Genomic DNA, 23,871 nt, shown 5'->3' with positions numbered 1-23,871 from the left:
GAGTTCCATCAACTATGGCTGTGTCAACTAGGATGTAGGAGAATAATAAGAAACACTATTCACAATATCTCAAATAGCACTGAATTTCCACAATGGTCCATTATACAAAAAGTTTGTTTAATCTTGCATAAACATCCATACATTTGTAGAATATTTTATCCTTAAGATATCATTCTACAAACGTTGTCAACTTGCTTGTGTAATTGGTACCTTCCCTCACAGGTGAAATTAAACATCAAGAAAATTAGAAGAACCAGTTTGATTGATTTGCTCGTAGTGTCATATCGAAGAAACGACAGACGAGATTCCCCTTTTCGCTCCAGTTTATATGTGTCTGTGCAATCTTCAATGTGCCCATTCTTCAGAGATCCCCAAAGACTTGCAACCAGAAGTACGAGAACCTTCGATGTTTGATTCCCAAACAACCATCGGGGAGGAAGAGAAAAGGAATCAGCAAATGGGAAAGAGACGTAACGACCTAAACTCCAGCATTCACAGTCAATGATGGACGAACAAAGTTCGCCAGCAAGGGATGGGAATGTCGCATGGGGAGGTGTGGCTGGCCCGGGCAGGGGAGCAGAGCAAACGGACAAGCGACGGTGACGAATGGAGAAACCATTCGTATGATGAATGCCACGGTTCGTCTCGTCATCAGCGAGCCAGAGTGTAAACGACGGGAAAATAACTAGACCATAATATTTAATATGACGAAAACATCGCTACCGTGCGTGACTGGAAGATGATGCTGGCGCTGAAGCTGGACGGTCATGGATGCCGGCTGAATGAGTGATTTCGGGGACGAAACGTCGCCTTTGCCTGCCACTACTACTGCTACTAATACCACCTCTACCGCTGTTGCGCTTGCGGGAATTGATGGATGAAAGGGACCAGAAATCCAGGATTTACACATCTTTTTACATTTTGTCACTCAAAACTGCTATGTCAAAGGAACTAGCAGTTCGCTTGAAACGTTAGAAATAAAGATTGCCGTCTGTGCTGTGGGCATTGAAGTGATGTAGGTAAATATGAATAAAGAATCGTTCAATTAATAAAATATTTCAATTAAGTTATACCGCGTATTGGCATAAAATGCACGTCTTCCACTCAATGCGCCTTGCTAGATGCCATGTGTACATGAATGTGGTAATGTTTTGTGAAACATTTATGAGTTTGATTGTATGATACACATGAAATGCTCTGATATTAATTTTACAATTCAAATGCTTTTAGTATATCACTCAGTGTTCTTGACAAAGTATGCAGCTTTTGAAGTTCTTCGTTTTGTTCTCGATTCATTGCTGTGTTGGAGAGGAAAATGTTTCAAAGCTCTTTTTCCACCTAGAGCATACTATCACATTCCTACAAGATAGCTCATTAGGTGCAACAGAAGTTTGTATTAGCTTACCAAAGCATGTAAAATTAGATTCAGTGAGCGGTCCATTCTAGGTTTGAACCCATGGCGGGCATTGTGGACAACCTTCAAGAAAATAATTTATCGGTGATATTTTTCAAGCGCAATAACCAGGAACATAACAAAACGCTTTTTGCACACACAAAAATATAACCATTATGGTGAAAATAAAATAAAACCAATAAAATAAAGAAAAAAATAAAATAATTTCAACTACTTCTAAGAATGAAAGTTTTTTTTTTCTAATCACATCCAGCTATCAAATTTGGATCAGGCCTAGGCCTAAAAATATAAACTAACGATCTTTCAAATCAATTTTGGTGGAAATGTATGTTTAAGCGTTCAGTAGACTTTTGACAACAATTGATTTCATTTTCGAGTATCCTTCGAGCAATACCATAGCTTATTAATTATTCATTTGTGACCCGAACGTAAATAGTAACTTTTTCCATGCACGAGATAATGAGCTTACACATAACCCGATTAAGACCAGTCGGGAGCAAACATCTGGCTAATTAGTTGAACATCACAAATTAAATATACGAATCAACTTCAAGCGCTACTTTTTTCCAATCACTACAGCCACGTTGGTGTAAACCAGGGTAATTAAATAGACGCTGTACATAAACAACACCAATGCTTTGGTTTGATTGCATTGTGTTGGAAGGATCATCGTAAAGCTTTCCGCTGGGGAACTGAAACATGGTCCCAATAGCCACAAACGTATCAATGGGAAAAATATTGATAACAATCATCATAAACTAGGTGGTATTAGGGTGCGTGTAGTATTATGCTAGGACGGTTACACGATTCAGCTAAATATGCTACACTTTCCTGACAAATATTCGCCCGGTCAGGTGAATGAGTCAGTTATATCTTACTATTAGAATACGTGAAATATTACTTAAACATACTCACGTCGTAATGGTTTACAACGGCTTAAGCTTTTTCAATAATCATTTTAAAGTATTTGCGTGCATTATTTTTTTATTATTATGAATATACAAATTTTATGTTGTCATATTAATATTTTGTAAAGAATCAGTTCTTATGTTTTCTCAAGTCTCATAAATATGTTATATGAAATAAAGTTACGCTTATCTCGATCAAAAGAAATAAAACCGTTCGAACCACATATTTTTATGTCTTTTATATTGTAAAATTATTAATAAAAAAAGATTTACTTTTCCGACAGCAAAACTCAACATAGAATTATTAAATTAAACTGAATTAATTAAAAAAGTTATTTGTTGAGAACAATTCCATAAGAAAATTAATTTTTGAGACCAAACCCGAAATCCTAACGACTCAAAGAAATAATATATAAGGAATCATTTCTGTATTATTGAGAAACCGTGGTGAAACAAAAAAAAACAAGAAAAATGGCTGACTGATGAAACGAACCGAACGCGTCCAAACAGTGTGACGCAGTCCAGGGAGGATGGTGACCAGAAACATCGGCGGCTGAGGAAGGTGGACCTGGAGCCAAAGATTATGAATATACACCGACGACCGACATTTTAATTTACGAGCATCAGCGATCGGACTCCTTCAATTTCCGTCCGTGTGCGTCAGGGCTGCGATCGTGCTGCCTCGCTGCCTCATGGTCCGATCGGCAACTACGTGGAGCTTTCGGGGTTTGTCATAAATCGACGTCGCGAGAGATATTTCCCGACGCCCGCCGCTCTCCCTTCCATCGATCCCGATGCGAAGGATGGAGCTCTGTCATGTTTGGAGCTTTCGTGAGATCCTCCGTCCACCGTCGTGATGATGGTAGCGTTGAACGTCGCCGCCATTAGCCAGCGTCACCACCGTTCGCAGTTGTGTGGTGGCAGTGTGGCCCGAAGCGCTGCTTCCCTCGCACTGTGCGCCATGGCAGCGATAAGCTGATCGCCATTTGATCGGTCACTGGAGAAGAAGAGTGAAGAAGCTGGTCAACAAGCCTGTCTGGGTGTAGTGCAGATGCGACGAAACGAAACACCCTGCTTCCCGCTGGGCGATGAATGGGCATTTGGAAAGCTGATATGGTTATAATTATCTCGCTCGGGTTCAGTGGGCATCCAGAAAGTGGATCCGAGGGTAGAGAAGGCTCAGCCGTGAAGCACTGGGATTGGCAGAAGGGTTGAGAAATGAGATCGAAAGATCGGCGGATCGGAGGACGTTGTTTTAAGACGTTGTTCATGCGTTAATAGTTGGCGGTTCAGTGTTGCTTGATTGAGATTTCAACGAGGTGGATCAACTAATGGTTGCGTGCACTCGTTTCGTGCCTCCGGAACCAACACTTCATTCGGTTACTTCATTTGACTTGAATGGTATTCAACCAGGTAAATGGTTTAATTTCGAATGAATTTGTTGAAGATGGTGACGCAATATTTATTTATTTTTTTGCTGCAGCAAAATTTAAAAGACATTGTATGTATTATTTTTATTATATCCATTAAACTTCAGATACATTTTTCATGCTAAGCAAATTCAAAAGCTAATCAATGTTCCACTCAACACTTGGCGACCATTCTTTGAAGTTCGCATGCATATGAAACGTGTCAAGTGGAATAACATTTTCCACAAAAGACTTACTTCCTGGGCGATTGACCAAAGGTGGTACACCAACAGCGAATGAAAACCAGCGTTTTGCAGTAAAATAACGTTACCTGTATTTTGTATGTCAAAGCATGTGAGTGTGAGGATATTTAAAAAGCGACTTGCCATTAAAGTTACCGTCTGCATCACACCGACAATGTGTCGTTCCATGATCACCTTCACTCAATCATACAACTCCCACCAGAGTTTCCTCTCTCGGTGTTGCTTGTGGAATTGGTGAAATGTGGATGTATGTGTGAGTGTGCAACGGAAGCTCAATATTCTTACCATCCCGTCGAAGCGATGGTATTAAACATTGACTGACCAACGAGCCAATCTCTGAGGATCTGGCCAGTGAGCTGTCAAGTGACAGTGTGACAGCCTGTAAAGCTTGGACGTGTAAAAGTAGTTATTGGGAGAGAAAGATTAAAGCTCTGCTGTTTGAGACGCATTTGACAATTTATCCTTTCAATGCAAACATATTAAAGGGACACATATTAATCAATAAATAGAAGTCAAATAAACTGTTTTGGAAGTCAAAAATTGAATCTGCAAGTACATTTATATCTGTCGTTAGTATTTAGATTTGTTAATAGTATGTTTGAATACATCGCTGACCATGTCAAACCGTTAATCAAATAAAACATTGAATTGATACCATAGTCACCGTATTGAAAATGTTTTCCTCATCATAGCACAATCTTGAAATTCAATCATTAAATTATGTTTGTGTAATTCTTATTGCACTCTTCAAAATCACTCAAAATTGACGGCTCGATCGATTGAGCGCAAATTGAAAACCTTCCCACACTGCCTGTGAAAGCCGCACAGAAGCTTCCAATCATTAGTTATCGCTTCGCAGAGTAAAACATATTTCCTCTCATGAAGAAATGCTCATGACACCGAAACCACCTACCTGTTTGGGCTTTTCTCTCTCGCTCTACCTTCACGTCAATTCTTCCCACCAGTCAATCAAACACGCTGCACCTTGCCCACGACACACTGCAACTTTGAGCCATGTTACTCGGAGCATATGAACTTTTTCCTTTGCGGTACGAAAGAAATGCTTCACATGACATCGAAAAAAGTAGAACCATATGTGCGATGGAGCTCCCATAAACCAAAGTGGGCGAGTGTGGGTGAGAAGTGAGTAAAAGTGTTTGGCTTTCATGATGCTAGCAGTATTATCGGAACGTTCTCAATGCAGTGCGATAGTTGGGATTGGGCGATGGAAAGGTCTCCTGTTCGCTTGCACAATTCCGGGAAAAGATGCCATAGTGCTGTAAGACGAACTTTCGCATTGCCAGTCTCGTGGCAGTGTTGTAATGCCGTGACAGCTAAGTAAGAAAACTTTGACGCGACGGATCTGCCACTGACGTATGGAACTGTCCCAAACAGGGGAGTAGTCGGCCGTCACGTTTGTCAGTCAAATAGGAAGGTGCAGGTTTTTACCGTCATCAGCGCCCAACAGAAACGGAATGCCACAACGAACATATCACCATCATTCAGAGCTCGTCAGTGCGGCTGGGTTTCGTCCTTTACGTGGTTGGAACAGTGACAAATATGTTGAATGCGCGTGCATTCGTCAAGTATCTGGTAAATTCGTCATATGCTATGCGTGGTGCTTGCAGCTACAGATGCTGTTTGTTCTTTTTTGTTTCATTCATCTATGTTTTGCTGTTAACGGTGACGAGCATCGTATTGCATGCAATTTTATCACGAATAAACGAGGTAATATGATTTTCTTATTGCTGAGCCGTACCAACAATTATTGACAACTAAACGATATGTTTCGAAATTCAATAGATAGGACTGATTTGATCGTTTCAGAGTATTTACAACAACTTATTAAAATTCAATGAAACATTATTGTTTTTAACCATTAAATCATTTTGGACCAATGAAGTAAACCTTACGCAATTGTGCAAAGTCAACAACTTATTTGACTTTTACTGTGCTATGAGTGAGATGCTCATTTCTACTGTCACGGTTAATATTTACAAAAACACATCTGATATTGACCCAAGAGCCACTGCTACTGACCCAAGTGAAAATTGTACCTCCTTTTCCCTTTCACCTCTTCTTTTTCTTGCTACACCCTGCGCCACAATCAACGACACCAAACCCACGACCGCTTCAACACTACCCCAAAACAAGCGACGGTTGTAGCCGTGCCAGCGAACTTTGACAGAATCATAAAATATCGGGATATACATTTCATGAATTATCATAATTATATTTTAATAACATAATTTATGTCATACACTGTACTGTTGTTCTGTTTTGTTCCAAATTTATTATTTTCCACTTTTTGCTGTTCTCCTGCATAACATGTTCACGTGCTTCCCTCCTCGGCGTCCTCGTGCTCGTCCAGCAACCATCACGTTTAAACGCTACACACAACCTCGCAAGGCTCGCATCAACCTGGTCGACGGTGTGGTCAACGGAAGGTGTGGTGGTTTGGGAAGGGTTGGGCTGTTGGGTTTTATAAGCTCGTGGAAATGATGGTACGTTTTGATACCTTGTCGACTTGTCGGCCTGGGGTGTACCCTGGCAGGACAGTCGGGGCTTGTCGGGCGGTTCATCAACAGCGCCCAGGCTACCTTCCCGTTCTATCCCACGTAATTCCCATCCAGCAACATTGCAAGTCCCATACAGCTCTGGTGTTGCAAATGTTGAATTGCAGTTGAGCGATATGGACTGGGAAAAATGTGTCGATGCAGTAGCTGTGGAGCGGAGGGGCTTCGCTCAATCGTTTTGCACTTCATACTTAGTTTTGTTTCATGTCTCGCAACGGAGCATTCATTTACTTCAAGATTTGTCTTTACACTTTCAACATTATCTGAGCCTTTTTTTTGGTTTCAATTGATAAATTTATTCTTCCTTCTCATGCGAATCAGTACGTGTGTGGATGGGTATGTGATGGGATCAGCTACCGTGGTCAACTTTCACGCCAAGTACATTGCAAGCCATGTTTTGTGTTGAACCCTGCTGAAGCACGGGCTATTTGTCGAGTGGCGTGAAGAACTGCGAGAGGAAAGTGGGACTATCGATTACGATGTGACCGAACGATAAGGAGACAGATGAGATCGTCTGGGTGATATCTGGGCTACTATCCGGAAATCTTGTTTCATCGATTACCATTTGGGCAAAATGGGTATGTGTTATGTGAAATTCCAAAAAGAAATAATTTGATATGGGAAACTCTTTTGCAAACGTTTACAGGGAGTAGCAGAAACCAGCATAATGTATGCTGTTTTGGAGGTGATGTGGAATTTAATCTCTTGGACAAATTTTTTCAGAGTTCTATCCAAGTTTGACAGTTAGATTGTTACAATGATGTGTTGTGTCCTTTCCACTTCTCTTTGATTGACTGAAAGGGTTTCTTTAAGGCTTGCTTTAAATGTTTCGTTGCAGAAAGAACTTTAAACATTTTGAATGTATTTTCAAATCATTTATATTTCTTGTGCTTTAGTTTTAATCAACCAGTTTCTACTCTTCAGGATAACAAAAATGAAAAAAAAACCTCGATAAAATTTATTGTTATGTGATCTGATCTGATAAGAGCTTCATGTTCGTTAACACTTTCCAATCCTTCGTCTGCTGCTCTTCATTTTTTTAAACACTTTTTAGTAAGACTGCTACCATTTTGCAGACGAGTTCATCGCACTACACTTAAATCAGGATCTGCTGTTAAAGCGTCACCATTCACGTCCTCACTCAGTCATGGCAGGACAAAGCACAAGAAAGCAATCCAACAAGACTGCTCCACTCAAGGGCACACGACACGATGATTTGCAAGTGGGTAACGGATTCCCGAGGTGAAAATAAACTACAGTCGAGCACGCGACGTGGTATACAATTTCAATGGGAACGGTACAAATCTGTACCATTGGAAATAGTTTGCCAGGGAACAGAGGGAGAGAGAGAGAGAGAGAGAGAGAGAGAAATAGAAAGAGACATAATATGAGAAACATGGAAACTGTTTGTCGCTTCCTATGGTACGAAAGGTTCTAGACGTGGTATTAATTTTCCACCCAAAACTTACACCTGCAAGAATCATAACTCTGTCTGTTTATTGTCAAGTATTTTCCAAACATGGTTCAAAATCACTACCACATTGCTGGAGAAGCATATAGTTAAACAGTAAATAAGTAAGAACAGTAAATTTGTTAGAAGGATAAATTTTCCTATTGTGACATTCTTGATAGAATCCCGTCGACACCAACCTGGTGGAGAAGGTAATAAAGTGTGGATAATTTCACGCCTGTCTCGTTGAAGATCATTACAAAGCAGATCTTTTAATTACAAAATATATTATTTTTCTCTAGTATAGCACATCAAATGTTGTATATACTTATATAATATACAAAAAGCCAAACTTTTAGAATGCATGGAGCCGCATGGTACTCAAGCGAGCGTCGGGAAAACAAACAAATAAAACATCTGTACCGACATACAGGAGCCCATACAGGTGTATTTTATTCCTTCGAAAATATTAACCCATAATCAAACTCGTTTTGATGTCAATTGCAGGCTAGCTACAAAATGAACGAAACTGGTTTGTCGAACTGACAATGGTTCTGATTTGTACGTTGTAGCATTTCGTTGCTACAACCAATGATGGAAAAATGTTTGACTGACAAACGTGACGGCCGACTACTCCCCTGTTCGGGACAGTTCCATACGTCAGTGGCAGATCTGTCGCGTCAAAGTTTTCTTACTTAGCTGTCACGGCATTACAACACTGCCACGAGACTGGCAATGCGAAAGTTCGTCTTACAGCACTATGGCATCTTTTCCCGGAATTGTGCAAGCGAACAGGAGACCTTTCCATCGCTCAATCCCAACTATCGCACTGCGTTGGGAGCGTTCCGATAATACTGCTAGCATCATGAAAGCCAAACACTTTTACTCACTTCTCACCCATACTCGCCCACTGTGGTTTACGGGAGCTCCATCGCACGTATGGTTCTACTTTTTTCGATGTCATGTGAAGCATTTCTTTCTTACCGCAAAGGAAAAAGTTCATATGCTCCGAGTAACATGGCTCAAAGTTGCAGTGTGTCGTGGGCAAGGTGCAGCGTGTTTGATTGACTGGTGGGAAGAATTGACGTGAAGGTAGAGCGAGAGAGAAAAGCCCAAACAGGTAGGTGGTTTCGGTGTCATGAGCATTGCTTCATGAGAGGAAATATGTTTTACTCTGCGAAGCGATAACTAATGATTGGAAGCTTCTGTTCGGCTTTCAAAGGCAGTGTGGGAAGGTTTTCAATTTGCTCTCTGATTGATGAGACGTTTAATTTGAGAGTTTTTGTGAACATCTTATTTCAATTACAATATTCAGTTTATCAGAAGCACAATACGATAAGTTACTTTCTGCTTATTAGCACTAAGGTTAAGGTGATCGATGCAACCACAATTTAATAAGCTGTTATATAGCATTCGAGTGAATTTATTTCATTTTTTTCTGTTTCCTATTCAGCTGCATTTGCCCGATTGGTACTATTAGTCGACATCTAAGCATGTTAAGTTTAATAATTGAATAGTAGAACTAGTAGAAAAATGTTTATGTTTTTATCATTAATTAAAACACGTATATAGTATTTTCATTGCATTTGATATAACCATAAATAATTATGAATCATGGATTCACTTTCCTCTAAGGTGGTAAGTGTTGCTCAATCGTACTGCAGACTGCATGCAGTTATAAACCAATACATTCCCAAAGAACCTCCAAGAAAACTGGTTCGATGTTATGATCAGTAACAGTGCAAAACAGGAATCGAGCAATGAATCAACGAAACGATGCGCTATAATTCACCGTGCTGGCAAACTCCAATTAATCAATGAAGGAAGAATAATCAAGAAATGTTTAGTTCGCTTAAAAATAACCTCACCTCATGGTGCAACCACATGCATCCAGTGCCGTTCGCGATACCCCAAACAATCTAGACCTTCGCTGCCGAGGTGGGAAGGACCAACTGGTAATGAAAAATTTAACTCAGCTTCTCGCATTGCTCTCCAGCAGCTGCGAGACGATCATTCGTCTTGAATCTTGTCTTGCATGTGCAACTCGTAAATGAGTGATGCTCAACGGGATGTCTACTGCAGTACCGCGTTATGAGAAATTGGAAAATTAAGGTAAGGAAATTGATTCTGCTGATTTATTGGTTAAGCCACATGTAGCTTTTTTTAAATCTGTAATCCATTTTTCATTCCTCTTCAAGGTGCCCAATTGATAGGTATTGGTCTTGTAATCCCAAGATTGTAATCTTGTGAGCCGGTCTCATGCTACAGTCGTCAACTCGTACGACTTAATAACATGCCCGTCATGGGTTCAAGCCCCAAATAGACCGTGCCGCCATACGTAGGACTGACTATCCTGCTATGGGGGGAAATCAATAAGTCACTGAAAGCCAACCCCACAAGTGGGGTTGGTAGGCCTTGACCGGCATCGGTTGTTGAGCCAAAGAAGAAGAAGGTCTTGTAATCACATGCAACCTCGTCATAAATATTCAATAGTACAGGAAAAAATAATTGATTCCAATCGATTGGTTACAAATGATGCGTGAAAAAATGCATCGCTCAATATGTTTTAAGTTTATAATTGTTATCTTATTGTTTATATAATAATAATTTACTCGACTTATGGTAAAACTATGCATGGATAAAATCCTCAGCATTTCGCATTTGTGATTGAAAGGTTAATATCTCGATTTAAGTTTTGCACAACGCTGGAAATTAAATAAATATTTAAATCGTTTACCACCATTGGATAGCCGACGCTACCAATAGTCCAATCTGTTAATATGATTGCCCTTCTCTTCAACAATTTGCTATGCTTGTTCATTACCGCTATATCCAAAATATAATTTAAATTGAAATATTAATCTGTTAAACGCGGTTCACGATATAACGAGAAGCTAAAACAGGAAGCTTTTAAGAGATGTGGCTATAGCAATAATTAAAAAAAAATAGGTATAGACAATTGGACACTGCAACTGTTGCACGGCTACAAACGGCTCAAAACGGCTGCGAACAGAGCAAAGCAGATTCGTAAACATATTTCTCTACACATACAAGTAGAGCATAAGGACAAAGTAAAATAGACTAAGATTGATAAAACGTAAATAAGAAAATTACAAACGCAATACCATGGACAGTACAGTATTGTAAATTAATCATCTTACAAAGAGACAATACAATACAGTTCAATATAACAAATACAATACAATAATATAACACGCTTAAAACATCACCAAATTCATACATCTTAAATATTCAAGATTTGCTTAATGATTTTTTCAAAAGTACTTTAGCTTGCTATTTGAATAACAATGAAATATCATGGGACTCTAAGCAGAAGCCACAAAAAATGCATCACGAGATAGATCAAGTGATAGATGAAAAAATAAAGCACTTTTTGTCGTCTCTTGTTTTTTTTTTCTTTTTTTTTCTTGAACCCACTCTGATGTGTCACATCTTATTTGGGCTAAGCCACCATCGTTACCGTTAATTTTCATACCTTCTCCTATTGTCTATCCCACCATTTACCATGTCCAGCATGTGTGGATCTTGCACTAGCTCTGGATCATCTGGAGACACTTTCGAGCGATGCATGTTTACGAAAGGATGCGAGCACCATTTGGGATGGCCCCCTCGGCTCCCGGGACAGTCTGACAAGCGGGTAATGTCGACAACAATTGATGTCCAACATAAACCAGCTACAAATAAAGCATAGCCCACTCACCCATTATCTCTCACACTCTTTGGGTGACCGCTCGCACGCTACCCCCAAATGCCGGTCAAATGTCGTGCGAGTGGACGAAACCGTCATCTCGTGTTGGACATTGGCTTGCAAGTGGCGAAGAAGATGGACTGATGGGAAGGCAGCACGTGGGGGACGATTTTCCTCGAGCAGTGAGATGAAAATCGTCCACCTATCTGGTATGTTCTGAAGCATAAAAATCACCGTTATTGATTTTCCATCTAGTCTCCATCTCTTTCTGGTACATCGCTCAACGGATCCTTTCTGCATGGTGTTTCATCGGCTGTTACTTCTTTCGCATGAAGAATATAGATGACATTGCTTCTACTCATTCCTTGCCACACTTAGCTCGCATCCTTTAATCGGCACGTTATTTTAGGCGTAAAAAATGCCAGCAAGTGTAAATGTTTCCCTGTGGTAGTTTGCTATATCCAATCTTACATCATTGCTGCTAACGGCATGCCTGCGTTTAAATATCATGCAATAATTCATTTAATGAGATGATCAAAAATTATAATATTTAATAGACAAACAAAAACTATCTATAAAAACAGATTATGAACAAAATTATAATGGGTTCAAATATATTAGTAACAACTGGCCACATATAACCAAACATTTTGATGAACAAAACAGACAAGAACTGTTGAACTCGCAATTGAGACTAGGAAATAAATCAGAATCAGAACAAACGAAACGAACTAAACGAAAAATATAAAAAAAATCTTTTACGTCTAACGCAAAGCATACTCCAGACCTTTCTTCGTTCTGATGGATTATGTGCTCCATGTGTTTGCAATAAATCAAATCAAACATTTCATCATCCGTAGCAAACACACATCAAATGGCTTTCCCATTTTTTATGCTGTTCTGATGTTTGTTTCTCATTGAGATATTTTTCACGCGCCATCCATCAGCCACATCCCTCGTGTGGTGCGGAGGGATTCCTTTATGCATTGGTAAAAAAGACATATAATTTTTCGTTACTAAACTTTGTTACACCGGAAATGCTATCTTGCTCGAGGTTTTGTTTGCTTCTTTGTGTTAACTTGTTGCTTTTTTTTGTGTAAGATAACTTTTTTTTGTATATTTCCTATCTTAATTCAGTGTTGTATTTACGTAAAATCGGATATGCTGGATAGACAATCTAATTTTGTTTGTTTTTTTTTTGTAAACCATCACACATAAAGCAACCGCTTTTCTTCAAACAAACATCTTTCAACATCATCACATTCACACTCTATAAGACATAATGCACTGTGAAACAATTCTCAACCTCAATTCAAACCCTTCAAACCTGTCAATCACGAACTCACGTTCGATGCTTACTCCCAAACAATACACACTCCATCCAAAGCAACATAAATAAATCATCCATGTATTGACAGTCCAATTAATAAAACATTCATTCTTTTGTCTGCCGGTTTGGCAGAAATCGGATGAAGTTGTCTTACGCCGACGTTCATCTTTCACCCGAATCCGCCAACCTATTCGGGGAATCCGCTCTAACGGTCGTACTTTCCTTACGAAGAAAGGTAACGAGCGGATGATGTTGAAGTAAGCAATGAGATTAGCAATTGATGAATACAATTTAAAAAAACGCTGAAAATTCAACGTGTGGCCGATTTCCAACGTGACTTAGTCATGTTTTTTTTTTTTTGATCTCTTTTCTATCACTCCATCCGATCACACAGCTGTCCAGTTCGGTTGATCTTTACCGATTGATGAAAACAATAACAGCATTCGTACTGCTCACGACATCGCTACAGATGACGATGATGATAGTGGTTGAAACGATGATGGATACCACCCACCACTCAGGCACAACAGACACGCGCCGAAGTCTAAGGCCTAGGGTTAAAATTAAACCGCCTTTGAAACCCCTTCATTCAACCAATTTGATGTTTGATGGGGAAGTTTCTTCACCCACCGCTTACCAAAGTGAGATAACTTTCGTTGGATGAATAACGGTCGGTCTTTTGTAGCGAGCTCCTTATTGTTTTCTCTTCAAACGGATCATCTGGATGGCAGTGCCAAATCCTTATCACTTCGGTCACAGAACTCTTCGTCACGTTTGAGTTCGTCGGTTCAGCGCAGATCGGAGATCAAACATCACTCGCACGACTGTGAGGAAATTTGATGAGCCACGCTAGAAACTATCAAACTTGACAAAACGAATCAATCAATACTGTGGAGCAAATGGACAGACCGTACCGAAACGCGTGTATTGGGCAAACACAAACACGAAGAGAACGAAAAATTGTCTGCCCATTGTAGCACCCCGGATGAACCGTTCGGCGATAGATTGATTTGTCAGATGAATGGAGATAGACAGTTCGTATAGCACAATCTCCCTCCGTTTAGCAGGGTATTGGCCGGTGTGATGTCGAAATAACCAATGATGACAAGGCATCTTTGCTGAATTCTTCTGTCTAGGATGGAACTATTTTCTGGTGATATTTGTGAGATATATGAACTACAAAAACACGTAAAAGGTAGCAACTTCAAGTTGTTGGTTACGCTTAATCAATATTAACGTAAATAATAATTGAAAATTAATCTCTTCAATGCCTTTTTATCAAAAACACTCATTTTTAATCTTTTATTTTACGTTCTATTTTTTTTTTTAAGTAACAAAATAGCATTGCTACAACAAAATACGTTGATTTCATCCCAAAGCTCAGCCCTTTGGGAACAAAATCCAGTAATAGAGTACGGCGATTACGGCGTTGGTAAACAAAACGCATCGACAAAATGCAATCAATGAAGTGCAGTAATTTGATTATGTGGTAAATCCCGGCCCCCTAGACTGATGTTGCAAGCTGCTCCGGCTGCCCAGCACACTGATCGCCATGATTTGCTATTATTTATACGAAACATATAATAATGTTCCGTTGCTTGATTGCACTCGCATGCAAAACCATGCAGCAGCACCACGGTGGTGCCCAACCCAGCCCCATGGAGCCTCCCGCTTCAAACCCTTTACTGGCTGCAATCCATTTTACTGGAGCACAGCAATAGAACGCTTTGCCGCACGCATTTAGATGCATCCTTTCGTCTGTCAATAAATATTGCTTCCCAGGCTACCACCGAACCCGGTGTGGCTGCCTAGTGTACTGGCTAACGATACATGCACACACGCACACACACGCTGTGACTACGATTGTCCTGGCACCGGCTGATGTGAGTGATTAGGAAAATCTGCATCGGCCGTACAATTTCTGGACATAAATTATAATTACTATCATTGTGCCGTTCCGCCTGCACGACGAGCGCAGGAGTTAGAGTGAGCTGGTGGTTCAGCTCATTCTACTGTAGTAGAGCCTACGAAGCGGCAACAGTGTTTCAGTTGGTATCGCTGGGCTCTCTAATTTCACATTTTATTCCAATATTGCTGTTAAAACTGATTTCACGACATCCTCTCTATCCGTATAACTATTTTAACGTTATGCAATGAATATTTCAATCCATGTGATGTTTCTCATTCAATGAGCTTCTCTAGTTGGTACTATGCAAGCTCATCCCAACTTACCACAGCACAGCACGGTACACACTGTGCTAATGAATGTGCTGCGTACCTTAAGTATCGCGAATCGGTGTGACAGCGATCAAGTCAAGCGCATGCAACAGGCTGAAGGGCAACAACGAGCGAAAAGCGAGAGAGCAAAAACTAAATCAAGCAAAGATCAACGGCGACGAATCAGCTGTCAAGTGTGGTTTAGCGTTTAAGTTGATGAGAGTGGATCGCGTTTCCTGCCTGCCATACCTACCTGCTGACCACCGCACACTCCACACTGATTGATCGAAACCGACAGCTTGTGTGACGCATGCCAATGCAAACGAGGCCATCTAATTGTACGATGCTTCCATTGAGTTCTAAAAATTTCTGTGGCTCATTTTAGACGACATTATAAATAGGTTCGATACAATAGATGCAATAGGAATTACAACATATGATAAAAATATAACATTAAAGGCCCAAAAATTACGCAGAATTGCAAAATTATTTCCAAAAATACTGAAGTAACAACTTCACATTGCTAAAAAGCTTTAACTCTCTTAGAATGCACCTTGAAAGGGAAAAAAACCCCAACAACCTAAGCTGCATAATCAAATCATATTTTGAAGCTCAGCAGGGCTAAACAAATCACATTCATCGATAACATCGTTCTTCCACCATGCCAACATGCCGTGATGACAAAAGTATTACTCTTGCACCCCTTCAACACATTCGTTCCAAGCCTGCCCCACATTACCCCCGCAACAACTTGACGCACAAATCACCCTCGTGCGGGGTGAACCACCCGGTTCCAGTTAGCGGGGGAGAAGAGAAAAAAAGAGACGATTTTTGATACTTATCGGAAGTGAAAACATTCCCACTTGACAAATGATCCGGCGCTAAGTGATTTATTCCCCGGCAACAGCTTACCTACCACCGATTTTGGTAGGTGTTAGCGCGGAAGAAAGCATCAAACACAACCAACCAACCAACCAACCAACCAACCAAATACAACACAAGCAACACGAGCAACACGACCCTTTTTTCTACTTGGATTTGCACAGAAACACACAGTGAGACAGAGGAGGTTGAAGTTTAAAGGGGAAAAAATACTAATCGGATATTGCGTACCAACCGTCGAGTCAAATCGAATCTTCTTGCATCAACTTGTACTTCAAACAAGAATGGGGCGAGAAGAGAAGAACGGCAGAGGACACAGAGCGTCGGCGGGATGTGCCGTCGATGTCCCATTTCCGTTCCGCTTTTTGAGGCTATAATCCTCCCTCGCTGGTGATTGGATGTCAGCGTGATTGACGCGTCAGTCCAAAGCAAGCCCGTCACAGAATATGATTGAGATCGATAGCGAGACGCACAGCCGAGACGCGTTCCAGTTTTCTTGCCTCCAGACCGGAACACCACTGTGAAACGTTGGAGCTTTTGCGGCAAGCAGGCAACAAAGATCATTAGCCTGAGCCCCTGCCTCTGCTCAATGTGTATGGTGGGACGGTTGCAAAGGGGGCCGTTTGGCAACAAGACTGCAATAGTTAACTGCATCGGATGCAAGCGTACCAAAACCGATGGGCCAGCCAGCCAGCCAGCCCAGGGTGCAGCCAGCCGGAAACGTTCGACGAAAGGACGACACAAACACATGGGCTGCACACACTTGGCAAAACAAGATGTCAATCATGATTAAGGTGCTTGTCAATGTCAACATTAATTTTTATCCCCAGCGAGAGCTGCCAGCGCTACGGCAAGCTGATCTGTGTATGTGTATGTGTGTATGTGTGTGTTCTGATGTGACCGCTGCACGACGAAAACAAGTGGAATCGGGTCAGAAGGAGATTCATTGTCAGGTTGCATTATGTCACGTTGAGATTAATTGTACATTATATAAATTTACAGCAGCCTTTTGCTCCTCCGGCATCCCCTTTTTGGGCCACGCGTTGATCGATTTTATTGACCCACGAATGCAGCTCGCTCTCGCAGCGTCCACAAATAGCCTTTGACACACCGGTTCATTATCTCTGGCAGAATCACTAGAAAATGCCCGTTGATCGCCCGCTCGCTTCATTAGCCATCAAATTTCATACCAATTAGCTCGCATTGGGCAGCGACCGTGTATTGATCCTGTACACGTATGAAACGGGTTGACACGTGTGTCAACTGCAGCACCAGCAGCAGCAGCAGCATCATCAGCAAGGCAGCCACACAAAAGGATTCTCGTTATTGACTGTGTTTGTTTGTTTTTTTTTTTTTTTCGTTTACTCTTACCCGCACAGGTGCATCAAACTATTGCATCGTGATGAGCTATATTTATTAGCAGGTGAGCACGGTTTCTCGACCGTGATGAACGCTCTAATGCTGTTGGGTGAAGGTTCGTGTCGAAAAAGGGGGCTATTATTCATCTTAATGCATCGTTGGTGAGAGTTGAATGGAGGCTATCTAAAATCACTGGTATGTACAATTTAGTTAGAGGAGTGCACTACCCACTAGAGTGTCGTAAGGAATATGTAAGCTGATCTTTACGTAGATCTGGATTTAGTTAGAATTATGTTTTACCGAATTAAGGCTCTTCTTTTGCACTTTCTTATTCTTATTTACTCGTCAAAATTAGTCCATTACACGATGTCCATCAATAAATATTGAATTCATACTAAATATAGCAACAGCTTTATCAGCCAGTTAGACAGCGAAATACACGTCCATTGCAGCGCTTTCTGCCATCGATTGGAAACTCGATACAACTATGAACTGCTTCGCTGGCACGGATTAGACTGAGGGAGAATGAGGGAAAGCACGAAAATCAACCTGTTGCACCATGAAACCAATCGTCTTAAAGTCTCATGTTCATCATTCCGTTAGCGCCATGGAACTGTGACGTAATAAAACGCAAATTTCAAGCAACAAATCGATAGATTCTCCTTCCATTGCGATGCTGCACCTTGAGATCATTGATTTTGTCCCAGAAGAGTACCCTTGCTATGTGACATCCACGTACTATATACAAAAGATGAACAAGGGGTTCTACAAGGTGCTCTGTTGTTTGTGTGAGTGCGTAAAATCTGACTTCTTTTTTTTGTCCAAAAATGCCCTTAATCAGTGACAAAATATAATGTTGTTCTGGAAATATATGCAAAAAAGTAATTTTATGATCAAAGTGAATGAAAGAATACAAATAATCTCCAAGCAATGAAATGAAACTAAAACATATAACATCACATATCATTTCGACCATTAAAAAACGCAACTTAGCTGTTCAGATCCCAGAACAGAACACTCAAAGTTTCTGATTCGATATGTAACGTTGTCGCGCAAAAAAACTCAAAATAGATGAATAATTTTTCATGAATTTCGTTACAATTCATTCGCAACTTTCGTTCGATGCAATGATTCCGATGGTTCATCAGCTTAAAACCTATCTTTAAAATCAAACGCACTTTAAACACGCTCGCTCTTTTATCGGGCAATCGCGTATGTAGGGCATGCAGTAAAAGAAATTGCTGTATGATTCTCTCTGGCCAGAATTTGCATAAATTAAAATGTATATGGCAGCGAGTGTATATTGTCCCTCCTCAACATCACATGAATGCATAAGTAGGAATCAAATTATCTGAAATACATTTTAATTGTAAAGCTCAATTAAATAATACACTACGGGCAGTGAATGATAATGAAATTTGCTTTATGTGGAAAAACATTAAAAAAATGAGGCTCAGAATATTGAAAATTGCTTTTTTTTAATTTAGTTTTAAGCCCAGTAAACCTTATTAAAAATTGAGGCTCAAATTGTTGAAGTTTTAGATAATAATAAATAAAGAAATAATTAAAAATTTGTATTCATTTTTGCGTTTTCAAAGAAAAACGGGTAAAAGTGTGCTGGAGTCACACAACCTTTGCAAACGCTTTATATGAATCCCAGTTGCCAACGCTGCGTAATGCAATTACAATTACAACAATCTGATCCAGACTCAAAATTGGTCCCGCAAGAATTTAAACCAGTGGCCACTTGTTCGGCTGCACATAATCAATCCACATGCACAAACACCCGGGCCCTTGGTTCCACTGTCACCCGCACCCGCCGTTCCGACTCCGCAACACTCCGACACGTCTGCTGGGGACGGATAACCTCTTGAAATAATTCCTGCGAACTGATTAACTCAGACACTTTTACTTCATTATGCAGCCATCATAATTACTGCCCCCCCCCCCCTTCCGTCCGGGTCGCGGTAGTTAACCTGGTTGCATTACCGGTAAAGAGTGTGAATATGAAATGAGATGTGGAGGACACCAAACAGCCCAATTGCCGGGGTACAGCAGCAAGGGGCAGAAACAGCGCTACATTCCCTGTCCCTCGTAACACGTGCGACACACACACACACACACACACACACACACACACACACACAAGGCTGCACAAACTCACTGCCGCGCATTTATTTGCGAGGAGCTCTTCTATCTGTCCTCATCAGAATATTCTGGCGGTCATATTTTTCAACACTTTACAGTCCTTCATGGTAAATATGGGAGTGAAAAAACCAACAAACGCTTACTGGCCTCCTTCCCCCCCCCCCCCCCCCCAGGCTAGGTAGGTTGTTCCGCATCCTGATGCAGAAACCCCCGAAAATGGGAAATGTTCGTGATCGGTGCGCATAAAGTGTGTTGATAAATTAATTTTGTTTCTTTCGTTCGTACTATCAGACTATTGGGAGCATGTGACGTGCGTGGGGGGAGCTGTGAAAGAGGGGAGGGAGCAAAGGACAGCGGGATATAATTACGGGCTCGATGGCCGACCGAGGCAACTGTAAAGATTCACGGACTGTGGCATATACGGAGGGTTGTCCTTTAATAAGCAGCAAAATAAGCAAATAACAAGTTTCTGGCTCCATTTTATTGAATTAATGCAATTTTTTCATTTAAATGCGCATCAGCACAAAGAAAAAACATGTTTGTTGCTGTTAATTATTACACCTTTTTCATTTCATTTCATTTACTTACATCTACAAGAATTATTTCTAGCGTAATTTCTAGAGTTTGGCAACATAATCCTCAACAGAAATATAATAATAATTCGACAACTTCTTACCCAAATAAAACAGCAACAAAAAAGCGGTGAAAGAAACAGTATTAGAGCTAATTTACTAACGATCTATGAAGGCCACCCCGGTCACAGGCCGATCCACACAAACCATAAACTCGCCCGCCGGTCACTCACACGGCAGCACGGGCGACACAAATGGCAAAGCATAATTCCTACACCCCCACGTGCATACAGAAGGAACTTCCACATCCCGAAAGGGCCAAGATGCAAACGGGACATAAATTTGGAAAATCGGTGTAATAACTTCCCCTTTCCGTTAATCTGCGCTCTCCAGCTGGTACAGCTTGATTTCATTTCCATTCTCGCCTCGTTTGCTGCCGTTTCGCTGTTCGTCAAGTATGTGTTTGTGTGTGTGTGGGTAAGTCGTTGTTCAAGGAGGAATTTATGCATTCCACCGACTTACAAGCGACTACTCACGAGTGCTGCTTTACGAGTCCTGTGCACACACACACACGGTTGGCGCCTTCCCAACACTTTCACGATTGCCCTTTTAACACGCGCGGGGCTGCGGTTTTCTGGTAGCGGTTGCGCCAGAACATTCTGCCCGTGGGACGCCGGAGCCACGAAAGCCTCTCCTCCCCTCTCTTCCGCCTCATCATGTCGGCAAGTTTGACCGCAAGAAATATTCATAAATTCATAACCCGGGCTGACGAAACGCTGCTACAAACTGATGGAAATGAGGCACGGATAAATTCGTTAAATCAACGGTACGCTAAATATGGCTTTGCGGAAGGCAAGACATAAACTAGCAACACCACCACCACCTCGCTGCACCCCAGCTTAAGTTATTTGGTTGTGGCTCAACGGTCGTAAAGTAACATCAAGTAATGTGACCCGTCAATAAAGAACTTTTCGGGAGCGAATGGCACGTTTGACCGATGGACCGATGGATTGTGTTGCCCGTTCCGAGCACCTTTCTTTCGTGCTTTTGAGCCTCATTTTCGGGGGCACCACGAAGACACATAGAAGGAAATAATTTTAACGTTTGACTTTTGGTCTATATTCAAATGGAATGGTGGAAAGGAATTTAACATATTTTCTAACTGCCAACATTGCTCATTCGTCAAAGCGTTCGTCCCGTTGCGTTTGTCTCTAGCCAGCACACGTGCTGCCATCTGGCGCTGGGGCGACGAAGCATTTACGCAAACAGTGGTTATCCGTTTTTACCACCAACTGCGTTTGTTGCTTCCCATTCTGCAATGGAGTGTTTTTTTTAAGCACACATAAAAAACACAAAATAAAACATAAAATGGAAAAGCATTTTTTTCCCTTTTTCCTATTCATTGAACAATCGACACACTCATACCACGTGGGGGAAACGGGATAGGATTGTGTACGATAAAAATACACCGTACGGCGGGAAACCCATACTGAACGACACACACACACACAGACAGACACACGGACGAACGACCTCGAAAAACCGTTCAGCCACACCGAAACCTGTGGTACGGTTTTTGCAAAGATGAGGAAAAACGACGTAAACATAAATTTACGCGCGTTCGTTTTCCACTCGCTCCCGACGTGGGGTGGGTTTTCCTTCGAGCAGGGCCGGCCCGGTGGAAGGACGAAGGAATGGAGTTTTACGCTACGCACTCTCTCGCCAATAATCCCCATCACAGAGTAGGGTGGGAGTGGGTGGAGGCGTTTGCCGGTTTACGCACACTAGCTACGTTTAACGGCGTAGAGGTGGAGACGAGATGAACTGCAACGGCCCCTGCTCGCCCTTCGCCGTCCATTCCCCTTCTATCTAATCCCCTTTTTTGTAGCATTTTACCGGCTTGAATTTCACTCTCTCTCTCTCCCGGTTTTCTCTCTTTCTAAACATTATTGCACTTGTTGGCTTTTGGGTTTGAATTTGAGCGTTTTAGGTTTTTATTTCCTTTTATTACGTGTTTTTTTTTCAAGGCTCTTTTACAATTTACTTTTGCTCAACAAAACGTTTCAAAACAATTATAAAACCAATTGAACATAGAAGAGTAAACTCATGACAAAAGCTAGCAGTAAAAGCGAACGGTCATAAAGTCGTTACATGTTGTGCCTTTTGCTGCTCTCTCTCTCTCTCTCTCTCTCTCTCTCTCTCTCTCTCTCTCTCTCTCTCCTTCTATTTTTGTTTTCTCTATTCCCGCCCCACACACACACACCCACAAACACATTGTTGCATGATTCTTTGCGCACACCATATGGACGCAGCGGGAAGGGGTTTTTGCTAGGGCAATAAAGTGGCACCATCGAAGGCAAAGGGATGGCGGGAACATGTGATTTTATGGGTTCGTTTCAGCATGCAAAAAAAAATAAATAAATAAAGTGAGCCGGCAAAGTGCGTCAGTCAAAGCCGGCAAAACGTGATGTTGGTCGCGTGCTATTTGTCTGCTGTTGAGGTGACCTTTTTTGGATGGTTTGAAAACTGATTACATCATTCATCGAGCAATGTGTAGCTTACAATGCGCCCATATCTCTCTCTTTTCATTACTTTCTGTTCGCACTTGAGTGTTTTGTGAGGCATGATGAAGTGAAGCGATAAAATAGCTATTAACGATTCCCAAAAAAAAAAACCCACATACAATGCGTCGTGTGGTTTGATGGACTATCGAACTTTCTATCGGATATCCATCAAAACTTCGTGCTGCTGCTGCAAAAAAAAAAAACAACCGTGATGTCGTGATGGATCCTTTTCATTTTACTACGCTTCGAGACGGATCGATGAAAACAGACCCCCAGTAACGTTTACACACATACAGGCAGGCAACACACATGAGCAACACAATCATCACCTCCAGTTCCACCCTCGATGGTCGATGGTCGTCGTGCTTGATCAGACGTATGATACGACATAAATCATGTGTTTCGTTTTATGACTCCAACCATCCCCGAACGGCGTGCAACGTTTGTAATCCCCGCATCCCGACCCTTCTGCTGCTTCATTAGCCGGTGTATCGCGCACGGAACAGCTTTCTTCTGTTGCGCTCGGGATGCAGGGTGACCAGCCTTCCGCTCTCTCTCTCTCCCCTGGCAGTGCAAACCAACCACATCTTCAAGATGGTCAGTTTAATCGGATTGGCAGTATGGACGGAATAGTCAGGTCGTTGGCAAAGAAAGTCCGTGTGGAAGCGTGTGCAGTATGTCTCCTTCCTCCGCACTTGAGTTGCCTGCGAGGAAGGTACATGGAGCAGCAGGGTGCCTGGTGCCGATGAGTTACTGAAGGGTAGCTCACCCCTATTTTTGCCGAATGCATCGCACTAACACTAGCTTGAGGGGAATGGCATTTCCCCTGCGATACGAACGAATACGAATCGTGTTAGGGGAAGCTCGTGTTATTCACCTGACACACAAATACACACCCTTAAAATGCTACCCATACATATAAAAGCCACTTTTCTCCTCCATCACGTGAAGGGGAAAAACGTGTCCAAAAACACATGCCACAAACCAACACCGTAAGCTACACCAACACACCACCTACACACAGGCCAGGGCAGGCATTCGAGGAGAAGTTCAACATACTGCTGGCATCT

Source organism: Anopheles merus, chromosome 3R (assembly GCF_017562075.2).
Source record: "Anopheles merus strain MAF chromosome 3R, AmerM5.1, whole genome shotgun sequence".
Classification (NCBI taxonomy): domain Eukaryota; kingdom Metazoa; phylum Arthropoda; class Insecta; order Diptera; family Culicidae; genus Anopheles; species Anopheles merus.
This window is presented reverse-complemented; position numbering follows the sequence as displayed.